The sequence below is a fragment of the Parambassis ranga genome, unplaced genomic scaffold, assembly GCF_900634625.1.
Source record: "Parambassis ranga unplaced genomic scaffold, fParRan2.1 scaffold_21_arrow_ctg1, whole genome shotgun sequence".
Classification (NCBI taxonomy): Eukaryota; Metazoa; Chordata; class Actinopteri; family Ambassidae; genus Parambassis; species Parambassis ranga.
In genome coordinates, this window is record NW_021144767.1 from 3,764,570 (window position 1) to 3,780,853 (window position 16,284).

The 16,284-nt window shown below is 44.8% G+C and overlaps 1 protein-coding gene and 1 non-coding gene across 2 annotated transcripts in view; both read right to left on the bottom strand.

Annotated features, from left to right (window-relative positions):
- The window catches only part of LOC114429877 (uncharacterized), a 62,806-nt gene that overhangs the window by 10,776 nt on the left and 35,746 nt on the right, over positions 1 to 16,284 (bottom strand). The gene's annotated exons all lie outside the window — the stretch shown is intronic.
- On the bottom strand, positions 2,129 to 2,201 carry trnak-uuu (transfer RNA lysine (anticodon UUU)). The gene has a single exon. It is a non-coding gene; the product is annotated as a tRNA-Lys (tRNA).

Sequence of the window (16,284 nt, forward strand, 5' to 3'; positions counted from 1 at the left end):
TTGTAGATTACTTCTAGGAGTTTGAGCAGACTGCTGTTTACAGGGTCTAAGTTGGAATATGAACTTGTTTGGGTTAAAGATAATTGCTATAAATGTAAACATAAGACAGACCTTCAATCTACTGAAGCTGAAAGAAGAGGGCTCGTCCGGGAATTGAACCCGGGTTGTCTCCACTGGAGGACAACCCTGAGACAGAAACTGGTACAGCCAAAGGATGAAACTCCCATGGAGAAACACAGCGATGTGATATATGCAGTCCAATGCAGTGAGAAATGCTCTGATCTGTACATTGGAGAAACTAAACAACCACTCCACAGAAGAATGGCTCAGCACAGGAGAGCCACCTCCTCAGGACAAGACTCAGCTGTTCACCTCCACCTCAAAGAGAAAGGACACTCCTTTGAGGACAACAATGTTCACATTTTAGACAGAGAGGAAAGGTGGTGTGAAAGAGGAGTCAAGGAAGCATCTATGTTAAGCTGGAAAAACCTTCCCTTAACAGAGGTGGTGGCCTCAGACATCATCTTTCTACCACACAATGCAGTGATTCCATCCATTCCCAGGAAGTTTGCACATACTCACAGTAAGAACAAAGGGCTGTCAACCAAGCATCGCTGCCCTTGTTGGTTTTAGCAAATCTAACCTGCAGTAATTGCCATGTTTGATGATGTTATGTATTTATTCTTGCTGTAACTCAGCACTGACGCTTATTACTTCTCTGGCGCACAGAGCAGGAAGAGAGTGACAGCCAGCCGATAGTTCCTTACAGGGTCCGCCAGGAGGCCTGCATGATGTGTTTAGCGTCTTATTGCTTCCACAAATTATTAATATTCTCCCTTTTGATGCGTAACTGTCTACAACTTTGCCTGGTGTCAGTGTTTTGCAGCCAGTCACGTCAATACGATAGATAGCGCATGTTGAGTTTAACTGACCGCACGTCCGATGTTCCCTGAAGGCACCATGGCCGAGCTAAGGCCTCAGCCCAGAGCGCGCTCTGCCTCAGCATCATTGTCATGCTGTCAACAGAAACAACAGGTCAACAGCCCTTCACCGTCTCTGATTGGTTCAGACCATGATATGAGCCTGACGTGTGTCTGTTGTTGGACACAGGGAGAGTCACAGAGAATGTATTTCCCTCTAACAGCTGGTCGCACCGGCACGAACTCAGATATTTTTTCCCCATCGGGTGACATTGCAAAGAGGAAAATAAATATTCATGGAACTTTCTGGAGTCAAAGCTTGAATCACAATAAAATTGAATACCTCATGAAATGGGGATTAAGACTTTTCAATACTTTTTAAGTGCCTTCATTTTCCCACAGTTGATTTATCAACTTTTAATACTTTTTAAGACCCCGCGGACACCCTGACTTCAAATGTCACTTTGTATAACAACTTCGTGCAGTGAAACTGAAAGTGTGAAATGTATTTTATTGTGTCAGCCTGAAACCATTCAACCATGTAGTGTGGTCGAACGAGACTACACTAGTGTGCATGTGCATGGAGATCCAAATCCCAAACAATCCATGAACCAATAACACACACCGCAATTCATTTTATTCACCACTAGATGTCCGACTCCAGCACTGTGTCAATGAAGCCTCGAGTAATGAACCTTTTTCTTGAATCAGGTGCCGAAGCTTCAACAAAGCCTTGAAAACCCATCACTAGCTGTAGGTATTATCTGTAGGACACAAGAACCAGATGCTGAATTGACTATACAATGATCGGATTGTGGGTTGGTTAATGTGACTTGAATGTTTAAGGGCTAATGTGTGATGGTGTGTGAGCTCTTACCTTTTGTTGTGGCCAGGGGTGACAGCCAAAAGAGTCCCTCTTGTAACAAGCAGGCATTTATAGTTCCGGACCAGTCCAGTCAGGAAATAGGTGCAGGGGGGGAGGGTATCGTTTGATTGAAGGACAATTATAGTTATGAGTTTTAAACCAGCTTTTAGCTTTTAATAAGAAGGAATTCCATGTACATATGTATTGCATTTGGTGTGAGGTGTATGGTGGGGTAAGTGTAAAATGGAGAGGCAGCAGCTATGTAAGGTAGCCATTTGGAATGAATGTGTGCACTTCCACCTCCTTCTCAAGCCTCCTACTTGCTGCTACACACCAAGCTTTCCGCCCGAACAGGGACTTGAACCCTGGACCCTCAGATTAAAAGTCTGATGCTCTACCGACTGAGCTATCCAGGCTCTACATGTTATTTCAGGGACCAATTCTGTGCGTACAGGTTAACTGAAACAGAGAGCAATCATTAAGGATGAACTTCCTGTGTGTGCAGACCATTGACAGTAAAAACTATGGACAGAGCTTCCGTGACGTCACCCGTTTGTTTCTGAAGAGCCGTTCTGAGGCTCGGTGGGAGGTTCCAGGACGTTGATGACCGCCGCCATGTTGGCAGCGTCATGTCCGCCAAAACTCCAAATATGGACAAAAAGGGGGAGCACGAGCAGGGTTTAGGGGGGCGGGCGATCGTGGAAGCAGGAAACTCACGCTGTGATACGTCAACTGTCTGTCACTCAAAGTGGCAACGCCCATAATTATGCGTAATTTTAAGTCAAAATACCATTGAAACGAGTGAGTTGTAAAAAAATTCACCCCCCCCCCTGTACAATTGACACTAGAAGAGAACCTATCATCTGAGACCAGAGTGGTTTTTTGTACCAGGCTGTAAACATGTTTTTTTTCTGCTGTGAAGTCGGCCATTTTTACATGGGAGTCTATGGGAAATGACTCGCTTTTGGAGCCAGCCCCCAGCAGTTGTGGCGTGAATTACAAGTTTTGACACTTCCGCATGGGCTTCAACTTTGTGGTCCTATACACATAAAGAATACATACTTACATACTTATTACCTTTATTTACCTTTTCTATAAAGCTAAACACAACACTATGAATTTGTGTGGCCCTTTGATGTCTACAGGTGCAGACTAAACAAAACAAAAGGCAAGTGGTCTTGTGTTATGCCTGAAAAGAGAAGAGCTGTCAATAAGAGGGACGGCTTTTGCTTGACACCTTCCCATGCTTTGGTCCAGCAATACTTAAAAAGTCACAAAGCTCAATTAAAGCGTCTCTTGTAAGTGTGTACAAGGAAGAACCAACTTCTAACTTCAAAGCTTCCAGGTCTGATGAATCCATTTTTTTCTAGGTTGTGGGCAGTGTTAGTGTGGTGCAGAACCTTTTCCTGGGAAGAATAGACAATGCTGCTCTCCTGGCACTCAAAGTTGACCTCAGGTTGCAAGCGGGTCTCTCTCTGCACAGTCGGTCAATCACCACAGGCTCTGTCCACTCCGGCTGAAGATGTGAGGGGTTGGATAATGATCAGGGACGTCTATCTGAAACAGCCAGTCCTTGCCACATCCATCCCAGCGGTGCCTCCAAAATGTTATGCCTGAAAAGGGAAGAGCTGTCAATAATAACACTGACACGCGATTCTTCCTGTCTGGCAGCTTTATGCAGAATTCAGCAAAAATAATTATGTACAGAGGTACAAGTGCTGGAAGTACATGAAATGTACATATACACATGTTCGGTTTTATCTTCATCTGTCTTAAACAGGTTAGTCTTCAAAATAATGTGTTCAAATCAGTAAAATAAAGGTTTAGCTGAAAATGCTGCACTAATATAAATAGAATAACATTCCATTCAGAAATAAACAAATGCATTTTCATTTCACAGTCACACATGTAACCAACTTAACCTCATAACTTCATATAAGCGTACTTACTCTCTGGTTATGAGTCTAGCTTTAAGGTAACACAGACAACATGGAATTAGCGTCTGTTAGCAACATGCTAATACATGTTTCTCTCGCTTTGTGAACACTTGTAAAACATAAACAAATCTAACAACACTGTCTGCAGTCACTTAAGATACTAACAGAACTAACAAAAGTGTTTAATCATATAAGGCCACAGTTACAAGAGTTTCTTTACCTGAAAAGGGAAGAGCTGTCAATAATAACACTGACATGCGATTCTTCCTGTCTGGCAGCTTTATGCAGAATGAAGAATCGCCTGTGAGCTCCCCTTTCCTGTCTCTGCAGGCATGAGCAATCGATCAGGACCAGGCCAAGCGAGCCGCAGGCCACAGATCAACCGTTCAGGCAAATCTTCTCTTATCAGTTCACATGAAGCACAATTTTCCCCACAAAACCCACAAATTCTATTTGACAGATTCCAAGAATCAGGTAAAATCAATCCATCACACTTTTCTACTCTCTTTAGATTATAGCTTTAGATTATATTATTTCTTGGGCTCTGTGCTCTAAGTGTCTTAAAAATATGTGGTTTCCTTTATTTACAGTGGTGCATGTCATGTGACTTTACTTATGCAACATGTATGATAATGTTCTGTCTCCTCTCGTTTCCAGACTGTCTGGAGGACACACAGAGTGGACATGGGTCACAGAGTGCTGCTGCTGTTTGTGTCTCTGCAGCATGGGCAGCTGCTCCTGCTCCACTCGTCACCGGCTGATTGTTCACACCTGTGATCAGTCATCAGCCAATCCTGCTGCAGCTTCCATCTAGTATATGTGTCCAATGGAAGCTGAGCAACATGTCAGCTACACACATAGAAACACTACACATAGTTTGTCATATAAATAACATGGATTGAATCATGTTGTACAGTCAATGGAAACAAAAAGCACTGAGAGTGGTGCTGGTAGTGCAGCAGTGGATGGAGGCTGAAGTGCTGCCACCTAGTGTCAATATTAACTCTAATATTAACTCTTGACTACATATTCCACCTTTAACTCTCTGCCATATATACTGTGCCATGTGTGAAGTGATAATAAAATGTGAATGTGAATTTATTGTAAAGAACTTTACTTATTATCCCTGTTATAAGTGAGCAGTGTGTGTGTGTTTGATGGAGTGTGTAATGTCTGCTCAGTGTTACTGATGCTGCTGTGTGTGATCTGAAAACTGATCAAACTGTGATGTGTCTGATGCTGACAGAAGAATCAGAGGTCAGACAGTCGGATCCTCCTCTGTGACACCTTTAACATCATATCAGAAATCTCTGTCTGCTTCTGGTACATGCAGCTGATCACCAGCAGGGGGCTCACTGCTTTGCTGTCACTCAGGGGGCCTGCTCTGTCTGCCACTGGGATATGATGAGGTGAACTTCAGAGTTTGAATAGATTTCATTTGTCATGTGTTTATGATCATTTTATGAATCAGTTCAAATAAAGGAGACTCACTGAAGTCACAGTTTAGTGTTTTAATACTTATACACACTTATTTTGAAGCTGCTATCAACTTGATGAGTCTTCCTGTTGAAGCACGAGGCAGGACGTGTGTCAGAACATCCATGAACTGAGTAGATTAGGAGGAAAAGCTGATGTGTCACAGCTGCTGGTTGTGTTCTTTAGTGTCTCCATCTTGATGAAATGAGGCGTTTTACTTCCTCCAAGTAGAGTGGACCTGGCTCACAGAGTGCTGCTGCTGTTTCTGTCTCTCTGTGAGCACCATGTTAAACAGCAGGCTCTGAATAGTGACGTCATGATGTCACAGTCACATCAGTCTAATCTCCCAATCGGAGAGAGAGCTGTCATCAACAGCAGGAAGTGCAGGAAGCTCATGGTGTGCAGGCCTCTGATGTGTGGAGGCTGTCGGCTTGTAGCAGCCAACAAGAAGGGAGTTTGTAAAAGTTCTCTGTAACTTTAGATGTGAGGATTCAGAAAGAACTTAGATCAGATATGTGCAGCACTTGTGCAACAGTGACAGCTCTTCTGAAGAAAGCCTGAGGAGCTGAGACCTGGATGAGACACTGATACAGCTTTGCTCTGCTGACAGGAAGGATGAAGGCTGACCACACACACACACACACACACATATAGACACGTGCACACATATAGACGCAACACACACACCAACACACACAATCATACACACACTCTTACAGACATGCACACACATTTATTGTCACACCGGCTCAGAAAGTGTGACAAATTGGGGAGGACAAACACAACCTTAACCGTTTGACCATTTTATTGAAGAAAGAACAGTAGTTGTATACCAACAATTGACAAACAAGGAAATGTGCAAACAAAATACACCGCCATGCCTGCAGCAGGCTGGAGAGAGAGCAGCCCTCCTAGTAGGCCAGACGGGGAGAGAGAGAGTGAAGCAAACAGACTGGGAACTCTTAAACCGTCTCCAGCTCGTCAGCACAGGAGAGCTGCATAAGCTCAGGATCAGCTCCACCCAGCAACCTCCTGCACACACAGGGGAGAGACAGCAGCAACAACACAACACTCCCTGAGAGGCCAACACAGGGCCACAATATAGACACTGACACACACTAACACACAGACACATGCACACAAACATATACAGACACACACACATACACACAATACACTGCTTCAGACACACACACTGCCTGCTTCAACTGTGGAAAGGCTTCCTGTGCGTCAGTGCAACAGGCTGTTGGGCCTTTGCAGGATCCTGCAGGGTCGACCCCAAAGTTCAGACTCACAGTTCATAGCAGGACTGAGCTGGATGCAGTCACAGCTCCTCACTGTGTGCAGCAGCTGGACTGAGCTGAACACTGGACTCAGACAGATTCAACATCCACACGTCAGTCACTGGAAGCCTTCAGAATGCTTCTCTCCTCACTCAGCTTCCAGTCCAGATCCAATACCTTACTGCAGGTAGTGACGGACCTGTCAGCTGTGTGTTAGAAATGCATGAATAAACAGCAGCTTCATGTTGATGCAGGACGTATGAGGGCGGAACACTGATGAGATGAAAAGATTCAGAGGAAAAGGCAGAAAGAGCAGAGCTGACAAGTCACATGACAGATGCACTGACACGCTCTCTAGTCAGCTCCTCCACCAATCAGGCGCTGCCTCGCTGCTCATGCAGCCAATCAGGTTGTAGCAGTACATTTAAAGCTCTCCTCTCTTCACTGTCGGCTCACATATGGCTCGTTGGTCTAGGGGTATGATTCTCGCTTCGTGTGCGAGAGGTCCCGGGTTCCAATCCCTAACCCAAACTGTATTCCATTGGAGACCAACTCCTTGTTGTTGACTCTTTTCAGTTCCTCTCTAACTACCACACAGCTTTACAAAGCTAACAAAGTTCTATTCAGACTCATTCCAATCCAGAGCAGTTGTTCCACAGTAACACCTGCAGGAGGACGTCATCACCCAGTATGTGACCTGCACTGTGAGCTGTAAGGTCTTATACAGACAGGTGTGTGTCTTTCCTCATCAAGTCCAATCAGTATCATCAAAGACAGCTGGACTCAGATGAAGGTGTAGAACCATCTGAAGGACGATCAGAAGAAATGGACGCACCTGAGTTCAATATATGAGAGTCACAGCAAAGGCTCTGATGCTTAGGACCATGTCATATTTCACTTTGTCTTTAATACATCTGCAAACATGTCAACAACTCTGTGTGTTTCTGTCAGTATGGGGAGTTGTGTGGACATTAATGATGAAAATGAACTTCAATGATTTTAGCAAATGGCTGCAATATAACAAAGTGAAACATTTAAGGGGGTCTGAATACTTCCTGCACCCACTGTACACATTAAAAGACAGTGATGATCTGTTCTTATTGTCTAAACAGGAACAGTTGAAGCACAGCTTGCAGCCCCTGTATCTCAGGCTTCTCAGCTTCTCTTCAGATGTTTGGACGTTTCTGCTGGAACCTCTCATTTAATGACTCACATTTAGAACTTCTGACTTTATGTGGAGGAGGGATTGATTTTGGAATGAGGAAGCTGCAGCCTGGGATTCCACCACTAGATGTCAGCATTGCACAGCATTGTGGTTCAGTTCAGATTGAGAGAATGCAAAGAGTGTGTGAAGCTGTCATCAAAGCAAAAGCTGGCTGCTTGGAAGAATGTCAAACATCAAACATATTCTGCTTGGTTTAACACTTTGTGTTCACTGCATCATTCCACATGTGTTCCTTCATAGCTCTGATGTCTTCAGGATGAATCTACAATGTAGAAAGTCATAAAAACAAAGACAAACCACTGAGTGACTTTTGACTGGTACATTTAAAATGTCATCATATGTCCTAACCAGCAGGGGGAGCACTGATCATAAACTCTCTGTCTCACATGTTATTGTCATGTGTTTTTATGGAAGATGATGCTGACTGTTGTTTTCTTGCTTCTCTCTGTAAACAGCTTGTAAACAGCAGCTTCCCTGAGGGGAAACTCAGTTAATAAATGATGCTGTAACCTCTGGGACTTGATCTGCTGGGTGGGAGTCCACTACATTATCCATCCATCCTCATCCATCCAGCTACACCATCCCTCTTAAAATGCAGGCTGGAGGATGCGGGCATCGATCCCGCTACCTCTCGCTTGCGCTTACTGCATCGCGCTAGTCGAGCCAAAGTAAGCCCAAAGTAAGCCCACATTAGCCAATCACGTTCCTTTCCCTGGGCTTACTTTTGACCAATCACGTTCCTTTCCCTGGGCTTACTTTTGACCAACCAATCGCGTTCCTTCACTGTGGCTTACTTTTGACCCTTCCTCGTGAAAACGGTAAGATGAAGTTTACTTCACCTTATTTAATTTACTATAAATCGGCCATTGTCTGTTCAGATACAGTCTGTATCTTAAGAAAACAAAACAGGCAGACATAGCGATATAGCGATTGGACATTATATAGCACACGTTTTCTTCGACGTACCCGTCAACTTCTAAATACCGACCAAAAAATGTCACTACCATTGATCGCTATCGCTATCATGGCCACCCGCTAACAGGCTATACGTGCAATTGTTTCTCTGTAAACTGGTAGATATTGCTCTATTGTTCGTTTTATGTAATGTACACATAACGTACTAATATGCATGTAATACCTTGTAATGGTGTAAACCGCTTTTTGTAGATGTAAAGTAGCCTACATGTAGGCTAATCCAGGAGGTCATTCACTATCTCTATAAACTATAAACGTAGGATATTGATCAGTTCAGAAATTCCAGTTTTAACATTAATATAATAAATCAAAATAGAATACTTTTTACTCTTACAAATTAAGTTATGTTATGATGTTAAAATGGTTTGTTTTCAGGTGGGTGTTTTATTACAATCCCTCCCCTTTAACAACTTACCTCTACAAATATTTAAATAAAGGTACAATACAATAGCTCAATGAAAATAACATGGTTTTGCTTTGTAGGAGACACAGTAGTACACATTATCATAGTAGTGTGAATTACTTTATCAATCCCTGTGGGGAAATGAAGTAGCTTGTTAAATGATCACACTCTAAAAGTACAGGTATCTTTCAGCGGTAATAGTGTTGTTCTGATTTTCATTTCAGAAAATGTATGCTTATCCGGTTTTTAAGCGGCAGTCGGCTACATCACAGCGTCTCCTCATGGCGCCATCAGAGGAGGCGCTGCGAACGCAAAATGTGGAATCTGGAAGGGCCAAACCTGAAGAGGAAGTGCTGGCGGAGGCCAGAACGTTTGTGAGTGTAAACGGTGGAGACCCCAGTGACCAGTTTTTGGTGCTTGCTCACTGCAAGCTCCAGTTTGGGAAGTACCAGGGCCAGAGATTTAGATGGCTCCTGGAAAACTCTCTGGGGTATGCATTGTATTTGATGGACAGCATATCTAAAGAGACGGTGCAGGCAAACCCCCTGTCACAAAATAAGCAGCTGTTCATCCAGTACACATCTCTTATTAGAGAGATGGCAGAGGAACTGGAGAAGTTTAAAAGAAAGCAGCAATCTCAAGCAGAAGCCCGGGAAACTGGAGACCAGGGATGTTTGATGGTAGAGTTTGGAGACTTCAAGGGCCGGTCCATGAAGGACGTCTATGAAGACCAGAGCAAGGAGGCCCAGGCTCTCATCAAGTACCTGATCAAGGCAGATGCCAGGCCCAAAACCAACATGGCTATTTTCAAGACATACGTCTTGAAAAGAAGGGCTTCTGCTGGAGCATGTCAGCCTGCACCTACACCTGCAGCCTCCAGTGCCTCTGCACCTACACCTGCAGCCTCCAGTGCCTCTGCACCTACACCTGCAGCCTCCAGTGCCTCTGCACCTACCCCTGCAGCCTCCAGTGCCTCTGCACCTACACCTGCAGCCTCCAGTGCCTCTGCACCTACCCCTGCAGCCTCCAGTGCCTCTGCAGCCTCCAGTGCCTCTGCACCTACCCCTGCAGCCTCCCACATGTCTGCTCCTTCACCTGCTGCCATCCAAACTGGTGTGTGGAAGACTGGCACTGTGAAAGCACTGTTGGCGCGTGGCAAACATTTGTCTCCTTCACAGCTGGCTAAAAAACTGATGTCACCAGTTAAACCCTGTGAGTGTAACTGCGTAACATGTACTGTATATGTATTCAGTTATCATTATGACAGACTACACAGACTTATCCACTTGCTGTTTCCAGCCCCGATACCGCAGTGCACTCTGCCAACAGAACCCCAGCCAAACATTTGGCACAAAGGCAGCTCTTCCCTACTGGTAAGTAACATCGTACATTGTTTGTCCTTGTGTCTTGTCAACAGTAATAATTTTATTAACCTATTAATAAATGCTAATAACATTTTATATTTGTGCTGCAGGCACTTCTGTTGCCCCTTCTGGAGCGGGTGACTTTGCTGAAGACGATGATGAGGAGCTGGTATCTGCAGTGTCACAATATGAAGCACAGCAGAATACAGGTGTGGCATACGACACAAATGCAAATATTATGAAAATGTTTAGTGAAAACACACTGTGAAGTATTATTTTTGAGGAATAAAAAATCACTGTTTTTTCAAATATTTTTGTTTACAGTACAGGATTATGTCGCATCAAGCTTCAAGCGGGATGCATTCTTTGAGTGCACCTCTTCAAAACCTCAAGGGTATCCAAAGGTGTTGGTGTTTTCATTTGTGTTTCCCGTTGAGAAACAATCATTGGATAACATTTTCACTAACATCACTTGCTTTTCTCACTCACTGTCTAATCCCCTGAACAGGACGGAGGAGATTAATTTTTTTAATGATCACAGTCTGTTTTTCATCACTGCAACTGTGTGCACGCTTCATGTCTGTGGGCATCACTACTTTATACTAAATTCATCACAACTTATTTTCTTTGCTCTATTCCATCTAATCCTTTTCAAATACAGCTCTGGAAAAAATAAGAAACCACAGTGGTCTCTTATTTTTTTATGTCTAACTATTAATTATAATCATAATCTATTAATGCTTGTCCAAATGTATGCTGTGCAGGCAGAATGTGGACTGCGATCAAATACAACAGTCATCCTTATATTATTTTTTTCTGCATTTCTCCTTCAAAAGCTCCAGCCATGGCTCATTCAGAGGCCTGTGTTGGTCCGCCTCTAGTGGTAAAAATACCAGACCCTCCACATCATCAGCCACCTACTGAGCTCCCTCGTCACTGGAAGGATCAGCTTCCACCTTTCCAGCAGGAGTGGATCCGTAAGACCCTCTTCAAGGCCAACCTACACACTGGCAAGCCAGAGCTAGTGCCCCAGCTGAAGCTTTGGTGGCATCCTCCTCAGCCCCCTCTCATTCACAGTCAGCTGCCCACCTCACCTGACCTCTTCTTCTGTCGGCCCCTTTTTTTATGGATGCCGCTGAAGATGTGGCAGTTCCCTCTTGTCTGTGTTCGCCCAGACTGTGGTAAACACAGACTAACAGCGGCAGGACTGTATCGTACTGTGCGCAGGGTCTTAGACATCGACGGGTGGTATGACCTTGCAACAGAGTACTTGGAGTGCAAACGCTGCACAAAAAAGTATCCAGCCTGGTCCGAAGACATCTTAGGACAACTGGATATGGGCCAGTAGTCAGTTTCCCGCTTTATTGACATACAGGTAAGTCATAATTAAGATCAAACATTATTAGGTGCTTTGATTTGTGTTATTGTTTAACCAAAAACTGCATTTGTGTTATTACACTGGTCTTTCATTAGATACTCATGTGACAACCGGGTGGTGAGGATGATGAGGGAGAGGACATTGGGCAACAGTGTGACTCAGCTTCACAAGAAGTTGATGGAGCAACATGGTGAGGCATGGACGCAGCGTGTACTGCAGTACCTCACTGCCTGTGAGCCATTTGCAAAGTCCTCCCTTGTGCAGCCTCCTGTGTTCCTTGAGCCTCCTCCCTTACCTGCCATACCTAAACCTAAGTGGATGTTAGCTGTATACGCCAGGGATGTTCTGGGGCGACTGCATGAGGTCAAGGCCAAAATTACATCTGTCTTTGGGTCTGTGCTCAAGATTGACTCCACTAAAAAGGTATCACAGCATTTTACCTATACAGAATGTTGGCCAGATATAAATATGTTTGCGTGCATAATGAACACTCTGTTTGACCTTTTCCAAATAGGTCACAAAGAAACTCGCTGGGGCTGCTTCAGGGACAGCTGCTTGGTGCACAAATGTGGGAAATGAACACGGCCAAGTCCTTGTCTCTGTGCTCACAGCTGCCGAGGGACATGGATTGGATGCCATGGCAGCTGGCCTGATGAAGCGCTATCGGGAGGCAGGACAGATGCCCCCAAAAGTGATGTATGTGGACAGAGACTGCTGCAGTCAGCATGGCCAGTCTCGTGTTAAGGCCATGTTTTCAGAGTGGGATGACCTCGAAGTGCGCCTTGACATCTGGCATTTTATGCGGCGATTTGCTGCAGGTGTCACAACAGAGGCTCATCCACTCTATGGAGTCTTCATGGCACGTCTGTCCACGTGCATCTTTGAATGGGATCCAGAGGATGTCGCTGCTCTTCGCCGTGCAAAGGAGGGGGAGCTAGCAGCAAAGAAGACCGGCCACCTCTCAGAAAAGGCACTCAGTGCTCGCATTACCCGGAGGGAGTTGGCACTGCACTGCCGCAGGAGGACCAGAGGGATGGAGGAGACCACCAGCCTGATTGGATCACTGATTGATCACTTTGACAGTGTGGATGGGAAGGACACTCTGGGAGTTCCTCTACTGGACCATGATCGGATCCAGCAAATATGGAAAGAACAGCAGAAACATGTACTGTGTATCCAAGACCCAGAGAACTTCCCACTCTACATTAAGAAGGGGACACTGAAGAAAGGTGGTGTGGAGCTGTGCTGCTACAGGTGTGCCCGTGGCTCTACCTCCCTGGAGTCTTTCCACCTCCACTTGAACCGCTTCATCCCAGGTATCCCATATGGATTACAGTGTCTCTTTAAGTATTATAAGCACTGTAACTGTTTCCATTACTTTAAAGTAATGTCACATTCTACAGTAATATTACAGTCCTTTTCTGATGTCAGAACAGATCTTATCTCACAAGAAACTAATTTAATTACTTTTCCTCATTCATTCTGGTTATAATGATGATTTTTCATGTATTTACATAACTCTATTGCATGTAACCTCATAGTACCTCAAATGTAGCACATATCTTGCGCGTGTGTGACCCTTTTTCCTATTTTATTTAACCTTTAGGAACCAGTGCCAGTGATGCACATTTTCAGGCCTATCTCCTTGAAGGCTTGATGGAATGAAGATCGGATGGAAGAGGCTGTAAAAGGAGCCTCTTCCATCCGATCATATGGCAGTGCCCTGCGAGAGGCTGTGGACCAGCTCAGCCGAGTTGTGTTTGGGAAGCCCTGGGATGAGCGCTACCGCCCTCCTGGAGTATACACAGGCAAGAAATACTCATTTAACACTAATATAAATAATTTATTCATCAATCCACATTTTTGTATTTTGAAACATTATCTGTATAACCTTTTATGTTCTGGACAAAATATTAAGAACACTTTCTTTTTTGTTTTTTTCTTGTAGGTGAATTGCTGGGGGTGGAGTATCTGTACAGCCAGACAGGCAAAACATTGACTCCAGTGCTCCAGAACCCTGAAGAGGAGGACAGGTTGGTGGAGCAAATAAATGACGAGGACCTGCAAGATGAGGGATTTCAGGAGGAGATCATGGAGGACATCACAGTATCAGTGCTCTGTGAGGATGACCCCTGCCATGATCTTCAAAAGAGCCCCCCATCTTTGACAACCAGTCCTCAGGCCTCTGCTCCACCCCACCCATCCACGTCCAGTGATGGAGAAGGACAGCATCCTGCCTCTGCCTCCTTAGTGCTGTCACAGCCGTCTGACATCTCTCAGGCTGCACTGGATCCTGGAAGCAGTCCATCCAACGAGCCTCAGGTAAGACATTTTAATGGCCTTTTAACTTTTGGTCAGCTTTTATTGCACATATATTAACATTAATCTGCATTTACTAGGGAGCAGTTATTGGCCCTGATGGTGTCACTGGGTGGGACAAGGTCCAGGAACTGGCTGGTTACCTTGTGGGTCTTCGTGAGGCTTCTTACCTCACTGAGCTGCAGGTGACAGAGGCCTTCCGGCTGTGGGCAGCGCTCCCTGATGGTGACAAACAACGGGTTAACTACCAGCCTCGACTGACACACGGCCGCTTTAAGGCACCAAAGCGATCTGGAGTCACCCCGGGTGTGGAGAGTGTAAAACGGTGTTTGATTGGCCATCCTGGGGGGCCAGCTCAGTGGCCTAGTACCAGCCGCTTAGTTGAGGCCATATGTGTAAAGCTGTGCGCTTTACACAGGTCAACAACCAAAAAGGCTGGAGTGAGCAACCCCAGGTGGTCTAAAATCCTCACCGATTACCACCACATCCGAGATTTGGTGCTTAACAGCACCAGGCTGATGGAGGAAACCACGATCCAGCTCTTTGAGCTAAACCAGCGGACACTCATTCAGTGGTAGGCAGGGTACACTATTTGCCTCAAATGAAGTAAATACTTCTAAACACATAAAATACAAATGATGTATTTTCAGGTTTCAACGGCGGCAGAAGAATCAGGAATTGAGTGTCCTTAATCAGGGGCCTCAATTCCTGTGGCTCAAACCCGGCTTACTGCTCCGAGGGAACCACTGGATGAAGCACCAGTCATATCAGGCCCAAGACACACATTTGTACTTCCACCAAATCAGGAAGGACAGGCTCCTCCTCTGCGGCCTGGTCGCCGGCGCATCAGGGAGCGCCCCATCACACCTGCGCCCACAGTACCTGGTCCCACAGCATCAGAAACTGCACAGCCTGTTTCAGCAGCTGGGTTAGGCACGTTAGTTCTGAACCCAAACATGACTGTGCCAGTGGTGATGGCAGCTTCTGGTACTGCAGCATCCGGTGCAGGCACAGCTCCGCTTCTTCCTGTGTCTGCTGCTCCTCTTCCTACTGTGTCCCGTTTCACTCAGAGGAACAGGCAGCGGCGGGCTCTGGAGGAGGAGAGTGGAGTCCAAAAAAGGAAGTATGTGAGAAGGGTTACCTTCAACACATGCAGCAAATGTGGGCATCCTAAAACAGCAGAGTTTGGCCACAGTAGATATGGTAATGCCACATTTTGCTCGCGTTCATCCAGTGGAATGTCTCTGGATGAGTGGCTGCGCCAGCAAAAACATCCACAGTAAACACTGTACAATGTTTGGCCTGTATATATTGTATATAAGCAATTTTCTTATGTTTAAATCAACAAGCCTGTCTGTCTTTATGCAGTGCTGTTGAATGTTATTGTATAATTGTACATTGTGTAATATTTGACCTAATATTTGACCTGTATATGTTGTATATATTTTCACATGGGTGAATGGGCTGAATAGTATTTTATAGTCCTGTATGCAGTGTGTGTGTGTGTGTATTCACTTGTATTTGTTTTATATTTGTTCTGATAAATCATATAAACATTTAAGATTCACTCTGATCTTTATCAAAGAAGCTCCCACACAAAAACACGTTTGAATGCTCATTGTTCATATTATTAAACCATAAACAGGTAAACATCACAAGTCATTGGATGGGGCATATCATGTTAAAGCCAAAGTAAACACTAAATAAAGTAAAAAACATCTGTTGATATTGTAATATATTTAAACATATCTAAACTAAGCTAAATCAATCATTAATTATTTTACGCACGTTGTGGGTTTTAAACATTCCAACAACTCTATACATTGTCGCACAGACTACGGGTTCGAGTCCAGCCCATAGCAGATGATTTGTTTCATATTTCACTTAAACTCCTTTATAATGAACAGGAATATTGCCTCAATACCGCTACACGAGACGTTTGTCCGCGCACAGCGGGGCTCCACATTTTTCTCAACTTTTTCCCTTGCGTGCGACAGCGAGAAAATCGGACCCCTTCTTTTGCGCAGCGAGCGCTCTACCATTTGAGCTAATCCCCCTTGTACAAAGGGTCAATTGCAAGTCAATCAGGACTCACTACACTACATGAAGTGTACTAGTGAAGTATTGGAAGCATCAGAC